Genomic DNA, 17,985 nt, shown 5'->3' with positions numbered 1-17,985 from the left:
AATAAAGGTTAAGAACGGTTTTTAAGTCGCGAATAGAGATATTTAATGGAAGGCTTTGTTAAAGTCTTATGTGAAGGTTATAGGAGCAGATAGAGTCCCAATAGAGGGTTTTAAGCGAGGTGATTGAAGTTCCATTACAAAGGAACTGTGTAAGAGGGCCACTTGACCATTTATGGTCTGAAGATTTAACTCCATTGTAGAGTTAAATACCTGGGACAGTTGTGGATGCATTATTGTGTTAATGCATAATGTGGGTATGTGCAGGTGTTACCCATACCCTACACCAATATCATATGTATGTGAAAGCACCATAGTGATCATCCATGACAACGACATCATCATCAAATCATCGTAGCAGGAACTGCATGTTATTTTCACAACAATCCTCAATATATCAACCATGTATCATTACAAGGGAGTTTTCCAACATCCCACATCTGATAATTATCAACCATGATAAACATATGTGAGAACCAAACCTACCATCATAAATTAAGAATTCATCATCATTATGTGACTAACTAAGCCAAGTCTCCAAATAGCCATGTCTTCATGAAAAACTCATTTGTCAAACTTTCTTGATACCATCAAAAGTAGCAATCCTCAACCATGTGAGAGCCAAGAACTATAGGAATCCTAAACCATATGAAATTTATGTATCTTTGAAGGCATGATGACAACAACATAAAAGAAATGAGTGACACTTATCATCATCAAGTAATGAATTTGTGTACTCAAGCTTTGTTCTTTTCCTTGAACTTATGAATATCACCATGCAAGAAACATAACATATCTACTATATGTATCATCAAAAGAATCATCTGAATCATCCATAAATCTGATCTGAATAACAACTATGTGGCTCAAGCAATATAAGTATCATATGAGATTTCATCATAGGCAACCCATGACTGCAACATAGCATGATGTATCATTTAAACAATTCAAAAACATAAGTATCCTCACAATTGATAAGAATCATTATGTACTAAATACTTATAAAGATAATGCCAACAATGCATTATTAGAAGCATGGCATATTCTCCCCCTGGACCTGTGCCAACAATTCACTATCAAATATGATCATTGCATATATCAGAAAGAATCATCAAGGCATTATCATCAACTAGTTATACATCAAGTCATCAACAACTTATGAGGGTCAAAATCACTACTAAATAACATCCAAGACTGTAGACATAAACAATCAAAACATAAAAGACAATTGATAATTGTTTGAACCATATCATACCCTTTTTATGAGTATGTTCCACTGCTTCTTCATCAAACCAACATATATGCGACTGCACAGTTTCTAACTTGCGAATATACATGACTTGTCTTCAAAGTATCTGCATATGAAAATTGGAACACTGAAATTTCATACTTTCAGTTTCCCCTGAGTCTGTTATGATTGTACCTAGTCCTAGAGATTTTTCTCAAACATCGATTCCAAGAATGATCAGAGACTCCATTTTTCTCTTGTCTCTAGTCATGTGATGAGCACATCCACTGTCATCTTCGTCTTCGAATGATCAGAGACAAAGATCACACCTTATTTGATCTTCCTTTTCTTGATTCTTGGTGGATTCATCTTTTTTAGATTTACTGATATTAATGTACTTATTTGATTGCTTACCATATTGCCTACGGTGATCCATAGACTTATTCCTGCATTATTTTTCTACATGCCCAAACTTGTTACAAGTATAACATATTATATGTTTCATATTCCTTCTATAGAAATCAATCTATTTGCGAAGAACCATATTGCAAGAAAAACAATATCCCTTAAAGTACCTAGAAGCTGATGATATTGATGTGAGATGGTTATTAGCTTGAAACATTCTACTTCTGCACCTAGCTGCAACATGTCCAAAATTATCACAAATAGAACATTCAACATTATTCATCAGCGGAAATAATCAATAAAACTTCCATAGTTAGGAGTAAATGATTTTCTTTGAAGACTTTCTTTCCCTAGTTGTTGATGGGGTTGACCTCTTATTTCATTGTTGAGAATTTCAGATTTTGCATTATAATTCCTTGCTTTAGTTTGTGACCTAGATTCACCTTTAACACTTTCATGAAAACGAAGACCAGATTTGAGGACAGAACACCTTTGACTAGTAATAATATTATCCAAAATCTTAGTACTATCTTGAAATCGTAAAAGTTTATCCTTTTCTTCTAATTTACCTTTTAGGATATTTACCTCAACCTGATATTTCTCTTCCTTTTCCAAATACTACTTCTTCATGATTTCTTCAACTTTTCTTCCTTCTTCCACTTGTTGTTTTAACTTGAGAACCTCATTTTATTATTCTTCAAATTCTTGAAGTAGTTCCTCATTCTTCTTATTTTAATTTCCAATATCTCCTTTTAGAGAGATGACCAAAGCTTCAAGACCTTCACAGTAACTAGTTATTTCTTTTAGTTCCTTGGTTGTTGTATCATTTTCATTCACTTCATTTCTCAATGATGTTACTTCATCCTACAACCTTTGACATTGACCTTCCTTTTCCTTGTACTGCTTCCTTATTTTGTTACCTTCCTCCAATTGATTTTTTAACCTGGTAACCTCTTTTTTGAAGGTACACATACTTTTGCCAAATAGATCTTGTTAATTTTATCTGTAATTTATATATATATATATCTATATATATATATATATATATATATATATATATATATATATATATATAGATATATATATATATATATAATGACTGAGTGTTTTGGATGAGTGAAGATCATATGTAAGTGAATAAATTCCAATTATTGCAATAGCATACACCCTTTGGGGTGGCTCTTCAAGTAGTTACTCCTTAGGAGGTAATATATCTCACTTGATGTCCTTCCCTATAATGAGTAAGATTCTATATATAGAACTGTCAACATGAGAAAATAAAATATTCTTCAACATATACACATTAGGATCTTATATGCATCTAAGGAAACCTTCAGAAAGAAGGTGAGAATCCATTTCGCATACCAAACTCAATGTACCCACTTAAGTCCATGTAATGATTTCTTCAATTCACATAATAATAAAGGGTATTTGGGATACTCCTATGGTTGCTCCATATAGATCCCATCACCAAGATCTCCACATAGAAAAACGTTTTTGAGATTCATGTGGTGAACCTGGTGATGGGAAAAGAATATGGACAATCATAAGTGATGGAACAAGAATATGGACAACCATTTAAGGGAAGGTATATTACACTATGTTAATAATACATACATGGTATTTATTTAATAATTTCCTAGTGGCTTACATTAGTAATCATTCCGTAAGGTGGGAAAAACAAAAATTGACATCATGGGATTGGTTATCCAAGAAAATTATTTGGTGGTATCTATGATATGAAAAGGCCTTTTTTTGTGGCTTTGGATCCATGAGTAGTCACCCAAGTTGAGATGTAATTAACCCTATTTCACTTCATGAAATAGGGATCACACAAAATGTTAGGATGAGGGTGTGTTTGTGTTAGTCATCATATCTAAGCGTCAATAATAAAATTCTATGTTTCTTGTGAAGGATATTTAACTTCCATGTGCAGATAAATAAATATTTTGTTGAAGGGAGAAAATATCTCAGATAAAGGGGATACATATTTTTAAATTTATGTTCAATGTGGAATAATTTAATGAATAACGCATTCTAAACTATGATTTTAATGACATCTCATTTTAATTCGCATTCATGTTTGGGATATAGTTACTCATATTTGTTATTGAATTTGAAAAATTCTCGATATGTGTTGCAATATGAAACTTAGACTATAAAATGATGTTCAATATGAAACTTAAAATATAAAATGATTTTTGGAATTTGTGCAATATTAGAGGTTGAGATTTATTCTTGATGAAATTAACCAACCTAATTAAAAGTTTTGGATTAATTCCTAAGTATTACAACATGAGATCATTTGTTAAGATGATTTCCCAAGGGCATTGATTTGTAAACTGCCATTATTGTTCCACCGAGGCAATTCATCACAACAAATCTTGTAATGTTCCATCACAATAGATATTTAGTTTTCACCATTTTCCCATAATCTAAGGCATTTGTAAAAATGAATATATTATTCATTTTATTGAATTTGTTTTTTATAGGGATCAGAAAACATATTAAATATGTTTGAAAAATCGACGTTATGCTTAAATTTTTCTTCTTCTCCCAATCCAATACAAGAAGTGATTACTTATGTTCTATAAAATATTGCAATGAAGAAATTCCTCCAAAGGAAAAGGAATGGACCTGGAAGGAAAAAAAACAATGAAGCATATTATATCGCACTGATAGAAGGTTTAGGAACAACTAGGGAGTATGGATGCAATGGAATTGAAGTTTTCACCAATTCTAAACTTGTGTGCAACCATATGAAAGACATGTCAAAAAAGGGAAGTGAAAAAAACTAGTAGAGGAGAAAAAAATATTGCTAGTCATTTTAAATCATTTAGCATTTCATTGTTAAAATGTTAATAGGATGTCTAATGATGTATTGTATGGGGCAATGTCAATTCAATATTTTTTTGTGAAAGATGAATTGGTGTCAAGAAGCACTCCCTCAAAAGTTATTGTTGGGCATTGTCATTTATCTTCGATATGTGTGTTTCTTTTAGTTATAAATGTGATTTCTTTAGTGACTGAGTGTGCCCGCACTCTGTATTCACAACTTGGTGAATTAGTAAGTGAACTACCAGGAACTGACATGTTTAAAAAAAAATTGTATTTAATTCTCGAGATGTGCACTTCAACATTTGTGTTTTTAGTCTTGAGTATATTTGAAATGAATAATTTACACCAAATAATTTTGAAGAAACCATTAGAGAGGTACATTTATTTGTCTTACTAATATTTTTAAATCTTGATCTTTTTAAATAGTAATTCTAAATATTTTTAAATGCATGATGTAACTTGAGCTTTTTTTAGGATTATATATATATATATATATATATATATATATATATATATATATATATATATATATATATATATATATATATATATATATATATATATATATATATATATATATATATATATATATATATATATATATATATATAACTCAGTCTCGAAAATCAACTAGAGGATGACTTTCTATGCATATCGATGAGATTGGTCGTGGATCAAGGATAGTATCATATGAATCAGGGGAGGGCCATCATTTGTTACATAATCATCATGGTATATATATGGTTATGTGCAAACTCTAATCTTTTTAGGAGCATCTCTCACTAGTTCAATGAGAGTATCCGATCAATCAATAGAGGACCATTGTTCACATCATCATGGTATGGTATATATATGTTTATGTGTATTTACTTAAAATATAAATATGTAGAATAATATGTATATTCATATTGAATATATTTTTGTCAATTTAACATAATTAATTTATAATTTCTATTTTTTTTAGAAGCATCTCTCACTAGGTTGTCAGGTGAGGGTGCTCAACATTCTCACAATGGTAAAAAATATCAATCAACTCATTTACTTCGGCATGATGTTGCTCAACCATCTCTGGGTGGTCATGAATCTCAATTAGATCATCATGATCCTCCTCATTTTTGTAAATTATATAATTTTATTTTTATTTTTTTTCTTTCTTTCTATTAAAAGAAAATTGTGCATGTAAATAAATCATATGTGTATGTCTATTTTTCATTTTTATAAATACATTGAAATGTTTTAATATTTATGTAATTATATTGAAGAAGGGGGTGAAAACATTGACCAAAGTCAACATAGGAGAAACAGGGAAATTTGAGAAGAAGACCATATGCCAGCTACCACCTATCCATCTAATATTTCTAATGAGCTTCCTTGGGAAATAAACATCCAATAGTGTATGTTACAATGGTGCACAACTAATTATTAAAAATTGAAGAAATATCTTGGGAGTTTGGAATTCCCTGTAGAGATTCGTCAAAGATTAGAAATAGTTTTTCAATCTCTAAGTAAATTTCTTGATATTTACAAGAACCTTGGGCCAACAACTAATGGATTTATAGATATGATGAGGTGTAGAAAGGAAACAATGATGAGTCCCAAAAACTGGGTCAAGGTAAGTAGGAGAGTTACAAAAGAAGATACAAATTCTATGTTTAATTTCAAAGGAGGAAAAGAGATATGCTCAAAGTGCAATATTTAAAGAACCCTAAAATAGCCCACCATTTGTATGTTAGGTTCCTTGTATTGTATGGAAAATTTCCATGGAATGGCAAGGTTCAACATTATTTTGAAAAATTATTTTATGCATAATTTGTTTTTGGTATGAAACCTAATTATACTGACCATTCATCTGAATTTCATGGTACTCGGAGAGGTTGGACATATGAACGTAAAGGTGCATTAAGGGATGCTAATTTTCCTCGTCCTTCACCTCCTTTGGTACCTCAACCTCCATGTCTGCTAACTTTGCTGTCAGAGATGGATGGCACTTCTCAAATTATTCGAGAAGCAAGAGATGCCATTATAGAAAACATACAAACTACATTGACTCGGATTGATGTCGGTCTAAATCGATAAAGAGCACGAGCTAATTCATGTGCTAATTTTATATTTAAATCAAAGCTGGAGATAGATAATATGAATATTGAATAGGTTAAATCCTATACAAAGGCTCATCATGATGGTTGGCAAGACGTAATTGGTCATGAGAATGAGGTAATGGGATCAATATGTGTTAATTTTTAGGGTGGATATTTTAATGTAATGTAACACATGTGTTAATTTTGATTCATATGCACACACAAGGGTGTGACTTGCTGGCCAGTGAATACATTTCTAAGGCATTCATGGTGTTGTGTAGGTCACAGGTTCAAATCTCTACTTACCTATGTGTCGTTCTTGGGGGTGGTGTAGTTACATATGGAGGTTATAGGGGTAGTCATTAGGGATCATCCCCGTGTCACGTGAGTACGAGAGTCGACGCGTAACCAATTCTGCTAGTCATAAAATAATAATAATAAGTAAATAAATAAATAAATAAATAAAAATAAAAATAAAAATAAAAATGAAAATAAAAATAAAAAAGAAAAAAACTATAATTGATTCACATACATTTTGTAAAAATTTTCAAATATAATCTAACATGAATATATCATATGTTCACAGTTTGCAATTAACTTATCCATTCAATGAAAATTTTGGTAATATGATGGTGCCAAGTTCAGGTTCAAATGAAGATATTTTGATAGATTATAGTTTTTTTTTAAGAATGTGTTGATACTATTAATTTAATTTTATACATCAGTATTGTGAAGACATATTTGAAAAAGAAATAATTACGTATAGTTAAATATTAACATATTCCCACTCCATCTAGAATTTTCATCACAACATGACTCTCTTCCTCCCTATTAGGAGATGTGTCAAATATTGGCTTGTCATAAGTATTCAACGTTTCAATTTTGGTTTGTTATAAATTGAATAATGTTTCACTAAAAAATGAGATCTATATGTTATAGTTTTAAAATTTTTGAATTTTAGGTTTGTGGAGACAGTTTACCTTCTCCATGGAAGTTGATGATGGAGTCATCTATTGGGATAGGAGCATCTATATGATTTGAAAATTTTGTTACAAATTTTTTAATATTGTGAGTTTATGCATTTTCATGTGCAGTTTTAAATTTTTAATATATACATGTACATGAATTATGCATGGAATCCATGAGGGCACAATCTATATGGATAACCATGAGGTATTGCATTGAATTTGGAACTTGAGTCAGCTACGAGGATTGGATCATCTAGACAATTTGCAAAAGTTGTTACAATTTTTTTTAATATTGCAAGTTTTTTTCATTTTCATGTTCAATTTTAAATTTTTGATATATACATGTACATGTATTATGCAACGCATCCATGAGGGTTTAATGCAGTGGGAACACCATGAGGTATTTCATGGGGTTTAGAACTTGAGTTAGCTATGGGGATTGGATTGTCTACCAAAGTTTAAGAATTCGCTACAATTATTTTAATATTATGAGTTCATGTTTTTTCATGTGCAATTTTACATTTTTAATATATACATGTACATTTATTTATATCACTTCCATGAGGGATAAATGCAGGGAGAACACCACAGGGTATTGCATGGAATTTGAAACTTTTTGTAATTTTATTTTGATGATAAAATTCTCATTTAATTTAAAAGTACACAATCTTATGTATATATGCATATTACACATGCTGTGAAGGGCACCCATGAGGATGATGATATCACGAGGATGTTGATAGATAGTGTACTTCAATGAGATTCTCTTTGATGTAAATTTTCATGTGAGAACATTTTTATTATATTTAATTTTAACATAATATAAATTTTGGACATATTTAAAGTAAAACTTTTTATTATGAATTGATCTCTTTGATGCATAAATTTATTTGACAACTTTTCATTATATTATATTTTATAATCATATAAATTTTGGACATATTTTGAATAAAACTCTTTATTATGAATTGATCTTTAATATGCTAATTTGGGAGTTTTTACATTTTTCATGATGATTCTTATAATGTTAGTAGAAGAGAATATGGATTTGGGTTGATTATTAGGTCTTGTGAAGTTATTTTGTAAGATAGTTTAAAGAATAGTAAAATTGAAAATTACAAAACATGGTACATTTTGCATTCATGAATCTTATCGTGGTGTAGATTTATAAAACAATCATACCTTAAAATTGCGTTATAAAACATGGTATATATTTTTTGTTCATGAATATGTCATGATCTTGTATATAAATGTTACTTTGGATGTGGCTTGATACTTAACTTTTAATATAAAGTTGTTCAAAGAAAATATATATAAAATTGCATTATAAAACATGGTACATATTGCATGATTCATGGTCCGATGCTTAAAGGTTTTACATTTAATTTCATGAATATGAAGCAATGGAAGTAGATTTGAATTTAGTTCGTAAATTTCTCATGATGCTTATAATGTTAGTAGGAAATAATAGGGATTTGCGTTTATTGTTAGGTTCTTTTCAAGTTTCTTAATGAGTAGTAAAATTACAAATTACAGAACATGGTACATTTTGTATTCATGAATCTTACCATGGTGTAGATGTCTAAAAAAAGAATAATATAAATTGCATTATAAAACATGGTATACATTTTGCATTCATGAATAGTTCATCATCTTGTATATAAGACCTACTATTGATGTGTGTTGATACTTAAATTTTAATATAAATCTTTTCAAGGCAAACATACTATAAAATTGTATTATAAGACAATGATGGTACATTTTTCATGATGCATGGTTTGATGCTTAAAGGTTTTACATTTAACTTCATGAATATGAAGGAATGAATGTAAATTTGCATTTATTTGGTACATTTTGCATGATTATTCTTATAATGTTAGTAGAAGATAATATAGATTTTTGTTGACTCTTAGGTTTTGTGAAGTTTTTTTGTCAATTTGTTTAAGGAATAGTAGAATTGCAAATTGAAAAACATGGTACATTTTTCATTCATGAATCTTACCATGGTATAAATATCTAAAAAAATCATAACTTAAAAGTTCATTATAAAACATTGTCTACATTTTACATTCATGAATAGATCATCGTCTTCTCTAGAAGATCTAATATGGATGTGGGTTGATACTTAACTTTTTATATAAATTTTTCCAAAGAAAACCTACTATAAGATTGCATTATAAAACATGGTACATTTTGCATGATGCATGGTTTGATGCTTAAAGGTTTTATATTTAAGTTCATGGCTATGAAGCAATGAGAGTAAATTTTCATTTAGTTGGTACATTTTGCATGATGATTTTTACAATTTTAGTAGAAGATAATATGGAATTGGGTTGATTCTTAGGTTTTGTGAAGTTTTTTTGTTAAGTAGTTTAATTAAAGTCAAATTGAAAATTATAAAACATGGTGCATTTTGCAATCATCAATCTTACCATGGTGTAGATGTTGATGCAAGAGCATTCAGCTCAACATTATCATTGTATTCTAGTAGACATAAGGGGTCTTGTGTCTCAAGAAAGCTGGTTTCCTAAGTATTGAATTAATGTAATTATTTAATGTTTTGAGTGAATTTAATGAGAATAGGAATTAATTGAATATTGTGAGGCATAATTGTAAATTTTCTCGAATGTAGGAGAACATGAGAGTTTTAGGATATTTGAGTGATGAGAGGATTGAGAATTGATTGTAAATCTTAGATTAGGAGTCAATTCATGATTTTGTGGATTTGAGAGAATCCTTAGGGATGAGAAAGAGATTTTAGGATTTTGTTGAGAAGCTTATGGATCTAAACCAGGAATTGGTTTTAGAATCCCTTTTTGTATAAATGTAAGCCTAAAAGGCATAGATAGAGGTAGATAGAGAAAGAGAGAGAGAGTTAGACATTTAGCTAGTGTTTGTAAGCCTACGGGCAGATAATGAACAAAGGCCATTAAATTAGAAGATCATGCCAAGGAGAGACAGAGAGTCTCATTATGTAATTGTTTGTTGATATATATATGCACAAAGATTCAAATTCCAATTTATATAAGTGTGTTATCGAATATTGAATGATGAATGAATGAATTAGCATATTCTATGTAACAGAGAGTTGCAGGCGAAGTTTAGTGATTACACAGAGAAATACATGAAGAGGGGGATCATAATGGATCATTGAATCCATAGAGGGATCAATGTCAAAGCTCAGGAGGAAGTGTGTAGTGGAACAACTAAGGGACCAAAATCTTGAAGAAACCCAAAACCATAGTGTAATGTTGAAGGAATAGTGTAAAAACATAAGTAAAAAGAGTAGCGGAGGAGTAAAGTGTCAATGCACAACAATCGTTAGATATCATAGATCAATGACCAAGATTAAATCACAAGAGTGGAAAAATTAGGATCGCATCATGCGACATGCGATGCATAGTCGGACCCGAAACCTTATCGAATGTAACCTAGAACCCCATTGGGTCCGAAATATATGTCAGATCAGAGTTTTAAAGTGGAAGAGTCAAGTGCAAGGATGAAGCGATAGCCGATAGCAATAGATCGGAGGCATTGGAGATCAGACATCGAAGGAAGAGCAGTGCAGTGGAAGGTTTGATATGGAAGGGTGGAACCGATGATATATGAATGCGGATGTATAATATTTGAGATCTGCTTATGTGTTTCGGAGTGGAATTTCAATGTAATTCTATGTATTATGGTTAAAGTGGGGTCCCAGTATTTTAATGTAAAAGCGGTGTTAAACGATTTCGATAGTCACATATTAGATGCGGAAGGGGTGATAGGAGTCATATGAGCATGGGTAAACTGTGATGAGCAATTATGATAAAGGAAATTTTTGGGAAATGTGAAAAGGCTAAGTAAAGGTGGAAAAAGGTATGTTATGCATGTTTTTATGTGTATTCTCTTCTAGGAGAATTATAATGGATTAATGCACTCATAGAAGGGTTTTAATGGTTCTCCAATTATAACCCAAAGTTATAAAGTGGGGTTTGGATATATGTGCGGCCATAGGAATTACTAAAGGTTTATGAGGATGTATTAAGTCCTGATAGAAAGAATTGGAAGGGCTAGACTATGTGATTAATAAATAAATCATTCCACATGAATTCTAATTAAGGGGGCCTTAAACTATTGTTATTTATAATGAAGCTTTGACGGGAAGGTCATATAAATTCCTGGGCAGAAAATGGTTTATGCATAGGTCTATATACATACTGTGGGTAAAGCAGGGGTAACCCCGCGTCAGATGTATAAAACAATCATAACTTAAAATTGCATTATAAAACATGATATACATTTTGCATTTATTAATAGATCATCATATTGTATAGAAGAGCTACTATGGGTGTGGGTTGACACTTAAATTATAGTATAAATTTGTCCAAAGAAAACATAGTACTATATAATAGCATTATAAAACAAGGTACATTTTTCATGATGCTTTGTTTGATGCTTAAGTGTTTTACATTTAAGTTCATGAGTATGAAGCAATGAAAGTAAATTTGCATTTAGTTGGGACATTTTTCATAATGATTCTTATAATGTTAGTAGAAGATAATATGGATTTGAGTTGATTCTTAGTCTTTGTGAAGCTGTTTTGTCATGTTTTTTAATGAATAGTAAAATTTCAAATTACAAAACATGGTACATTTTGCATGATGATTGGTTTGATGCTTAAATTTTTTAATTTAAGTTTGTGAAAATGAAGCAATGAAAGTAAATTTTCATTTATTGGTATATTTTTCATGATGATTATAATAATGTTAGTAGCTGTTAAAATGGATTTTGGTTGATTATTAGGTTTTTTGAAGTTGTTTTATGAAGTTGTTTAATGAATAGAAAAATCGGAAATTAAAAAACATGGTACATTTCACATTCATGAATAGATCATAATATTGTATATAAGAGCTACTATGGATGTCTATTGAAACTTTAATTTTAATATAAAAATGTTCAAAACAAACATAATATAAAATTGCATTAAAAACATATATTCTAAACTACCTTCTTTGCCTTCAATTCTCTTACTATTGTATTTTTCATGAAATTTTAGAAAGCTTAAAATCGAGATTTAAAAATTGCAATGTTGAATCATCTGAAGTCCCATTAATCTCAAAAGTTTCATTAATCTCAATATGGGCCTAACTTTTTTTTTAAAGTAAATGAAATTTTCAAATATTAAATACTATGTGTGGACCATGCATTGCTAATTTTGATAGGTTCATATAATGGAGTTTATGCAATGCCCATATAAATGGTGTATGCACCGGATGTATAGGACAAACACAATAAAATGCATTTTTTTGAGCCATCAAGATGTACAAGAGATACAACAAATTTGAAATTGATGCTAATGGGATTCTGATAAAGTAAATAATGTTACTAAGATAGCACTAAAAATATTTGAAAAGATAAAATGATGACATAAAAAAGAAGAATGTAGTGCATATATGATAGGTGTAAAATCAATAATAATAAAAAAATATTGTGGTCTACTATATCCGTACATTATATTAGTATTTGGGATATTTGAATTTCCTTTTAACTTAACAACAAAGCCACCAGATTAATGAGAACAATTTTGTAATACCTAGTACTAGCTAGAATGAACAACTTAGGCGTGCACAAAAATAAATGCTGACAAACTACTGGAACTCTTTCTCAAAGATGAATACAAGGACAAGATATTGTTGACTAGTTTAATTAAAAAATTATAATGGAATTCCATCCTCAATGATCGATTCATGGTCAACTTTTGGCATTCTCCATTTTATAAATTTCAAATTTTTTCTTAATTGAACATCTATCAACTTTATGCGCACTGCACACACAAAGTGACTTATTGACAACTTAAGGCATCGGGTTCATAGTATTAAAAGTAAACATGACTCTCAGTTTCATGATTTTCTTGGAAAAAAATATTCTTTCAATATAATAGAACCTCTTTCATATATAAAATTGTTATCATCATAGTCCTCCAATAAATTCATCTTTTGTTCAGTGCACCACATCAATTAATAGTTGACATGTTATATGTTGTTAATGGTGTCACTACAACAAAGACATCTCTTGGACAATAAAAAGTTGTAAATTTAGATAATAATTAACAAGAAATTAGTTATCCACATTTTCTTTCTTTAATAAATTTATATCTATATTTTAATTATTATCTATACTTATACACAATGATTTTAAAAACATGATATCTATATATATATATATATATATATATATATATAATAGAAATGTTACCTTCTCTAACAAGATCAGAAAATCTATCACCATCAGATGACACTATAGTCTCCTCTGATTCCATCTCTTTGAAGCTTGCAAGCAACATTTTCCCCTTTGTATTAAGTTATGTATGTTGCCAATCCTTCACAAACATAATGTTTTCACAAAAATAATTGAATTGTGTTTCCTCTATGCAAACAAGGCAAAAACAAGATTCTTTTATTGTATCAAATGAAAATACATTACAATACACTTTTGTTTTCATTGAATGCAATTTTCGAGTCCCTTTTACTGTTTCAAGTTCATATGGAATCAATCTATCTACATATTGGACTCAAATATGACAATAAACCATGTAGTAAATTCAATCAAGAATTTAAATATGTTATTTAAAATATACTTTATATATTAAAGATAATCATCAATAAGTTATTTAAACTGTATAATTTATAAATTTTTAAAATTTAATAAAAATCATAATATATTAAAAATATATACAAGTTAATATATATGCAAATTCCTGTGTACCTCCCTTGATGGGTTAGTCTCATGGTTTAGTGCAACAATACACCTTTGAAAAACTTGATCAACTGAGACAAGACAGTTTGTAGAGTGGTCCATTTGATATCTTCGAAGTTCTCGTTTTGCATGCCCCTACGCCATCGTGTTCTACTTTTCCATGACCAGCCCAAAGAAATTCCAACAATGTCTAATGTTGGTTTTCATATGAAGACGACACAACCAATAAAATAATCGTGAAGATTTGAATTAACCTCCACATCCATATGACTATATACCATGTTCATTTAATTTTATTCCACGATGGTTCAATGAGTCATAAATCTTATCAAAGTGATGTTTTATAAAATGTGTATGATGTGTACTATCATCGCTGATATAAAAATGATATTCCTTAATAACATGTTGATTCTCATTGGTGCTTTCTCAAAATTCCTTTGGTAGTGATCTTTATGGTCTCCTCAGATACCTGATCTACCATCACGCAGACTTCCTCAAGCTGATCATTTCGATTGCGGCTTGGTTTCTTGGATCTCTTCAGCCTCTAGATCCACTTCAAGACCTCAACACCCTATCGATTTCATACTAATATGTTCCACGACATTACCCTTTATGATCTTGGGTGATAGTTTCATTTAGGGTTTCCGACCCTGCATGCCTTCCCTGCCTTCGGTAGGGAATTCCTTGCATAGCGGCATAGGCACTCTTGCATCTCTTATCAGCCAAAAGCCTAACACAAGATTTAAGGAGTCTTCCACCTATCCTATGGCACGCCAAATTTTCTAGAGTCCACATGAACTCTTTAAGCAGCTCCTCGTTATGACCCATTGGCTGCTGGAGCATTTGGCTATTAGCGGGGACCTGTAGTCGATATCATCAAAGTTCATGTGACGCGAATGAAGGCTTATGCATGAGAAAGGCTAAAGGCCATGGTAATAAGACAGTCAGTCACGTTCAGCCGTTGGAACACTCCCTTAATCCTTCACATCTTTACTATTGACACATGACCTTGTAAACAGATATCCTAATATATACAATAACTAGCTTTGGCCAACAGAGGGTCTTTCATATAAATTGTACATTAATACAAAGGGTATAAAAACTCACTTTTTTTAACTGTTCATGGTTTGCTCTGATACAGATCATTGATTTCAATAATTTTAACTACTGTATTATTTTTTACATAGATGAGCATTTCATTTAGAGTAAGAGTCTGCCTCTACTCTATAGCTCAGGCAACCAAATTATCAGGCTCTTTCTCCACTTTGTAACTTTAGATAGTCTGTGATTACCATTAATTAGGCTATTAATTTGTCCACTTTTACATGTAATCACAACACACAATCACATGTACACATACATATTCATAGCCATAATCAACATAAAAATTAGGGAAATATTCCTTCACAATTACATCATAGTTATATACACACAACAAAATTATAGTCCTTGTTCATATATATCTATTACAAATGAAAATGCATCATAATCCATTAATTTCTAAATAGTATTAGCAAATAATTTTCTTTTCGTTTGTAGGGAAACTAAGTTAAGGAATACGAATCTCCACTCCACCATAGACAGTTGTAGCCACTCCTACTTGTAGTTGTCACCATCAAACCAGATTCTAGAATCCGACGAGAGGGCGGGGGGGGGGGGGGGGGGGGTGTTATTGTTGTTGGGACCCTAGCCAAGCTGCCAGAAATATCAAGGACTCCAGAGGACCTCCTTCGTCAATCGCCACAATTGTTTATCTCTTTCTTTCCTGCATGGGGTGTCCATAGGTGACCAACCTCACTGTATTAGTTAGGGAAATAACCAGGAGTTATGACTCACACTTGCCCTTGTCTTAGCTTCAGGATGGTTTATTCCCAAACTATTATAGGGATCAAAAATAGTTGGCTCAACCCACAGCCTCCATGGAATACAAAGCTATTACAGGGCTCTAGAGATTTCATTCCAGCCACAGCCTCGAGGGACCCAAACTATTACAAGGCTCCAGAGACCTCTTGTCTCAACCCACAACCTCCAGGGACCCAAGTTATTATAGGGTTCCAGGAATCCTATCTCAACCCACATCCTCCATGGAACCAAATCTACTACAAGGCTCCAAAGACTAGCACTCAACCCATAATATCGAGGGACATAGAACCAATCACCTTCTCTTCTCTTCTATTCTCTTCATCACTACTTACTGAAGCTACTGCTGAAGGTTCGTTTATCGTCCTTGCCTTGGTCTGCTTCCTGAACTCAACTTTTTCCTCTCTAATTCTATTCAAATTATCTTTTCTCTTAGGGCTCCCATTTTCTCATACCACTCTATAATTCCCTCCTCAATTTCGAGTCTCTTTTTCTCTCCCTCCACAAATAATTCTCTCCTTCAGGAGTTCGAGAGTTCTCTTCCATCTCTGTCTTTCCTCTTGAATGTTCTCCTCCTCTAAATAATTACCTCCCTCTAGAGATCATGTCCGCTTTTTTCGAATGCTTCCTAATTTTTTTGGTAAATGCTCCTACCCCTTCCTTTATTGTTATGTCCTTGTTGTTGTTACCCTTAATAAATTATGCCCTCTTTTGATTATTATATTTTCTCAAGAAAGCATGGGCATGAGTGCTTTTCCTCACCCCATTTAATTTCAGGAACCAATTACGTTACTTCATGCACCAACCACGCTTTAATGGTTGTCCTAAATTTTAGGTTTCATCTTTTCACAAGAAACCATAGCATCCCAAGGAGCAATTCTCCATCCCCCACTCTAGAATCCATGTCCCATGACTCAGTGCCCTTTTTTCCCTATTATTTCAAAAAAATTTAAGTATTTACATCCTTTTTACAATGTGGGTCATACCAAAACCTTGGGTGGTGTTGTTGCAACAGTACCCTGATAGAGTCACTTTAGGAACACAAATGTTGCTTCGTTGCCAACAAGCCTAGATAGCACCCTGACGAAGTTGCTTGCTTCACCAACCTATGTAGGAAGACTATCTCTTTTTTCACCCTTTTATTTTTATTATTTTTCAATAGGATTGTTCTCAGGAACTTATTATTTTTCAATGGGTGGAAGATGGATCCCATATTATTGAGAATAGAATAAGTTACTCCTTTAGAGACATAATTAAGACCTCTAATGCTTTGATTGCTAAATTATTTCCCCTTATCTTTTACAGTACTCGGATATATAATAAAGAATACACTATTCATAATAGGACCGAGTGTAGGAATGAGAATCCGAAATGAATATTGGTATCAAGGTTGTCGTACAACTTCCTAACTAAAGCATCATATTTTCCATTCGAAAATTAATGACTTAAAAAATGTAAACCAAAAAAATGAAGAGGGTAATAGTTAAGGCAAGGGTTGTAAGGTACTATAAATTTCCTTGCACAAAATTTTATCCACATCATCTTGAAGCTCAAACCATATTTATTTAGGAACCAACAAAGAGAAGGGGAAAATAAAACACCAAACTTGAATGTAATGCATCTAACTAAATGCAATGTATTGTATCCTAAACTAAATTGTACATGGTCAGGTCATGTCAAATGGAACTTCGAATGCAAGCATAGAAGTTTCTCCTGACATTTGGGTGGAAGGATGTGATCATGTGAAACTAGGATGGTGTGCAATTCAGTGAAAAGGATAAAAAATTCAAACATACACATTGACACAAGGAAATAAGAAGTGCAATCACAATGGTACAATAAAATCAACTACTCTACCAAACAGATGATTCCA

The sequence above is a fragment of the Pinus tabuliformis genome, chromosome 9 (assembly GCF_031772625.1).
Source record: "Pinus tabuliformis cultivar Carrire ecotype Pingquan chromosome 9, CPIR1, whole genome shotgun sequence".
In the NCBI taxonomy this organism is placed as follows: domain Eukaryota; kingdom Viridiplantae; phylum Streptophyta; class Pinopsida; order Pinales; family Pinaceae; genus Pinus; species Pinus tabuliformis.
This window is presented reverse-complemented; position numbering follows the sequence as displayed.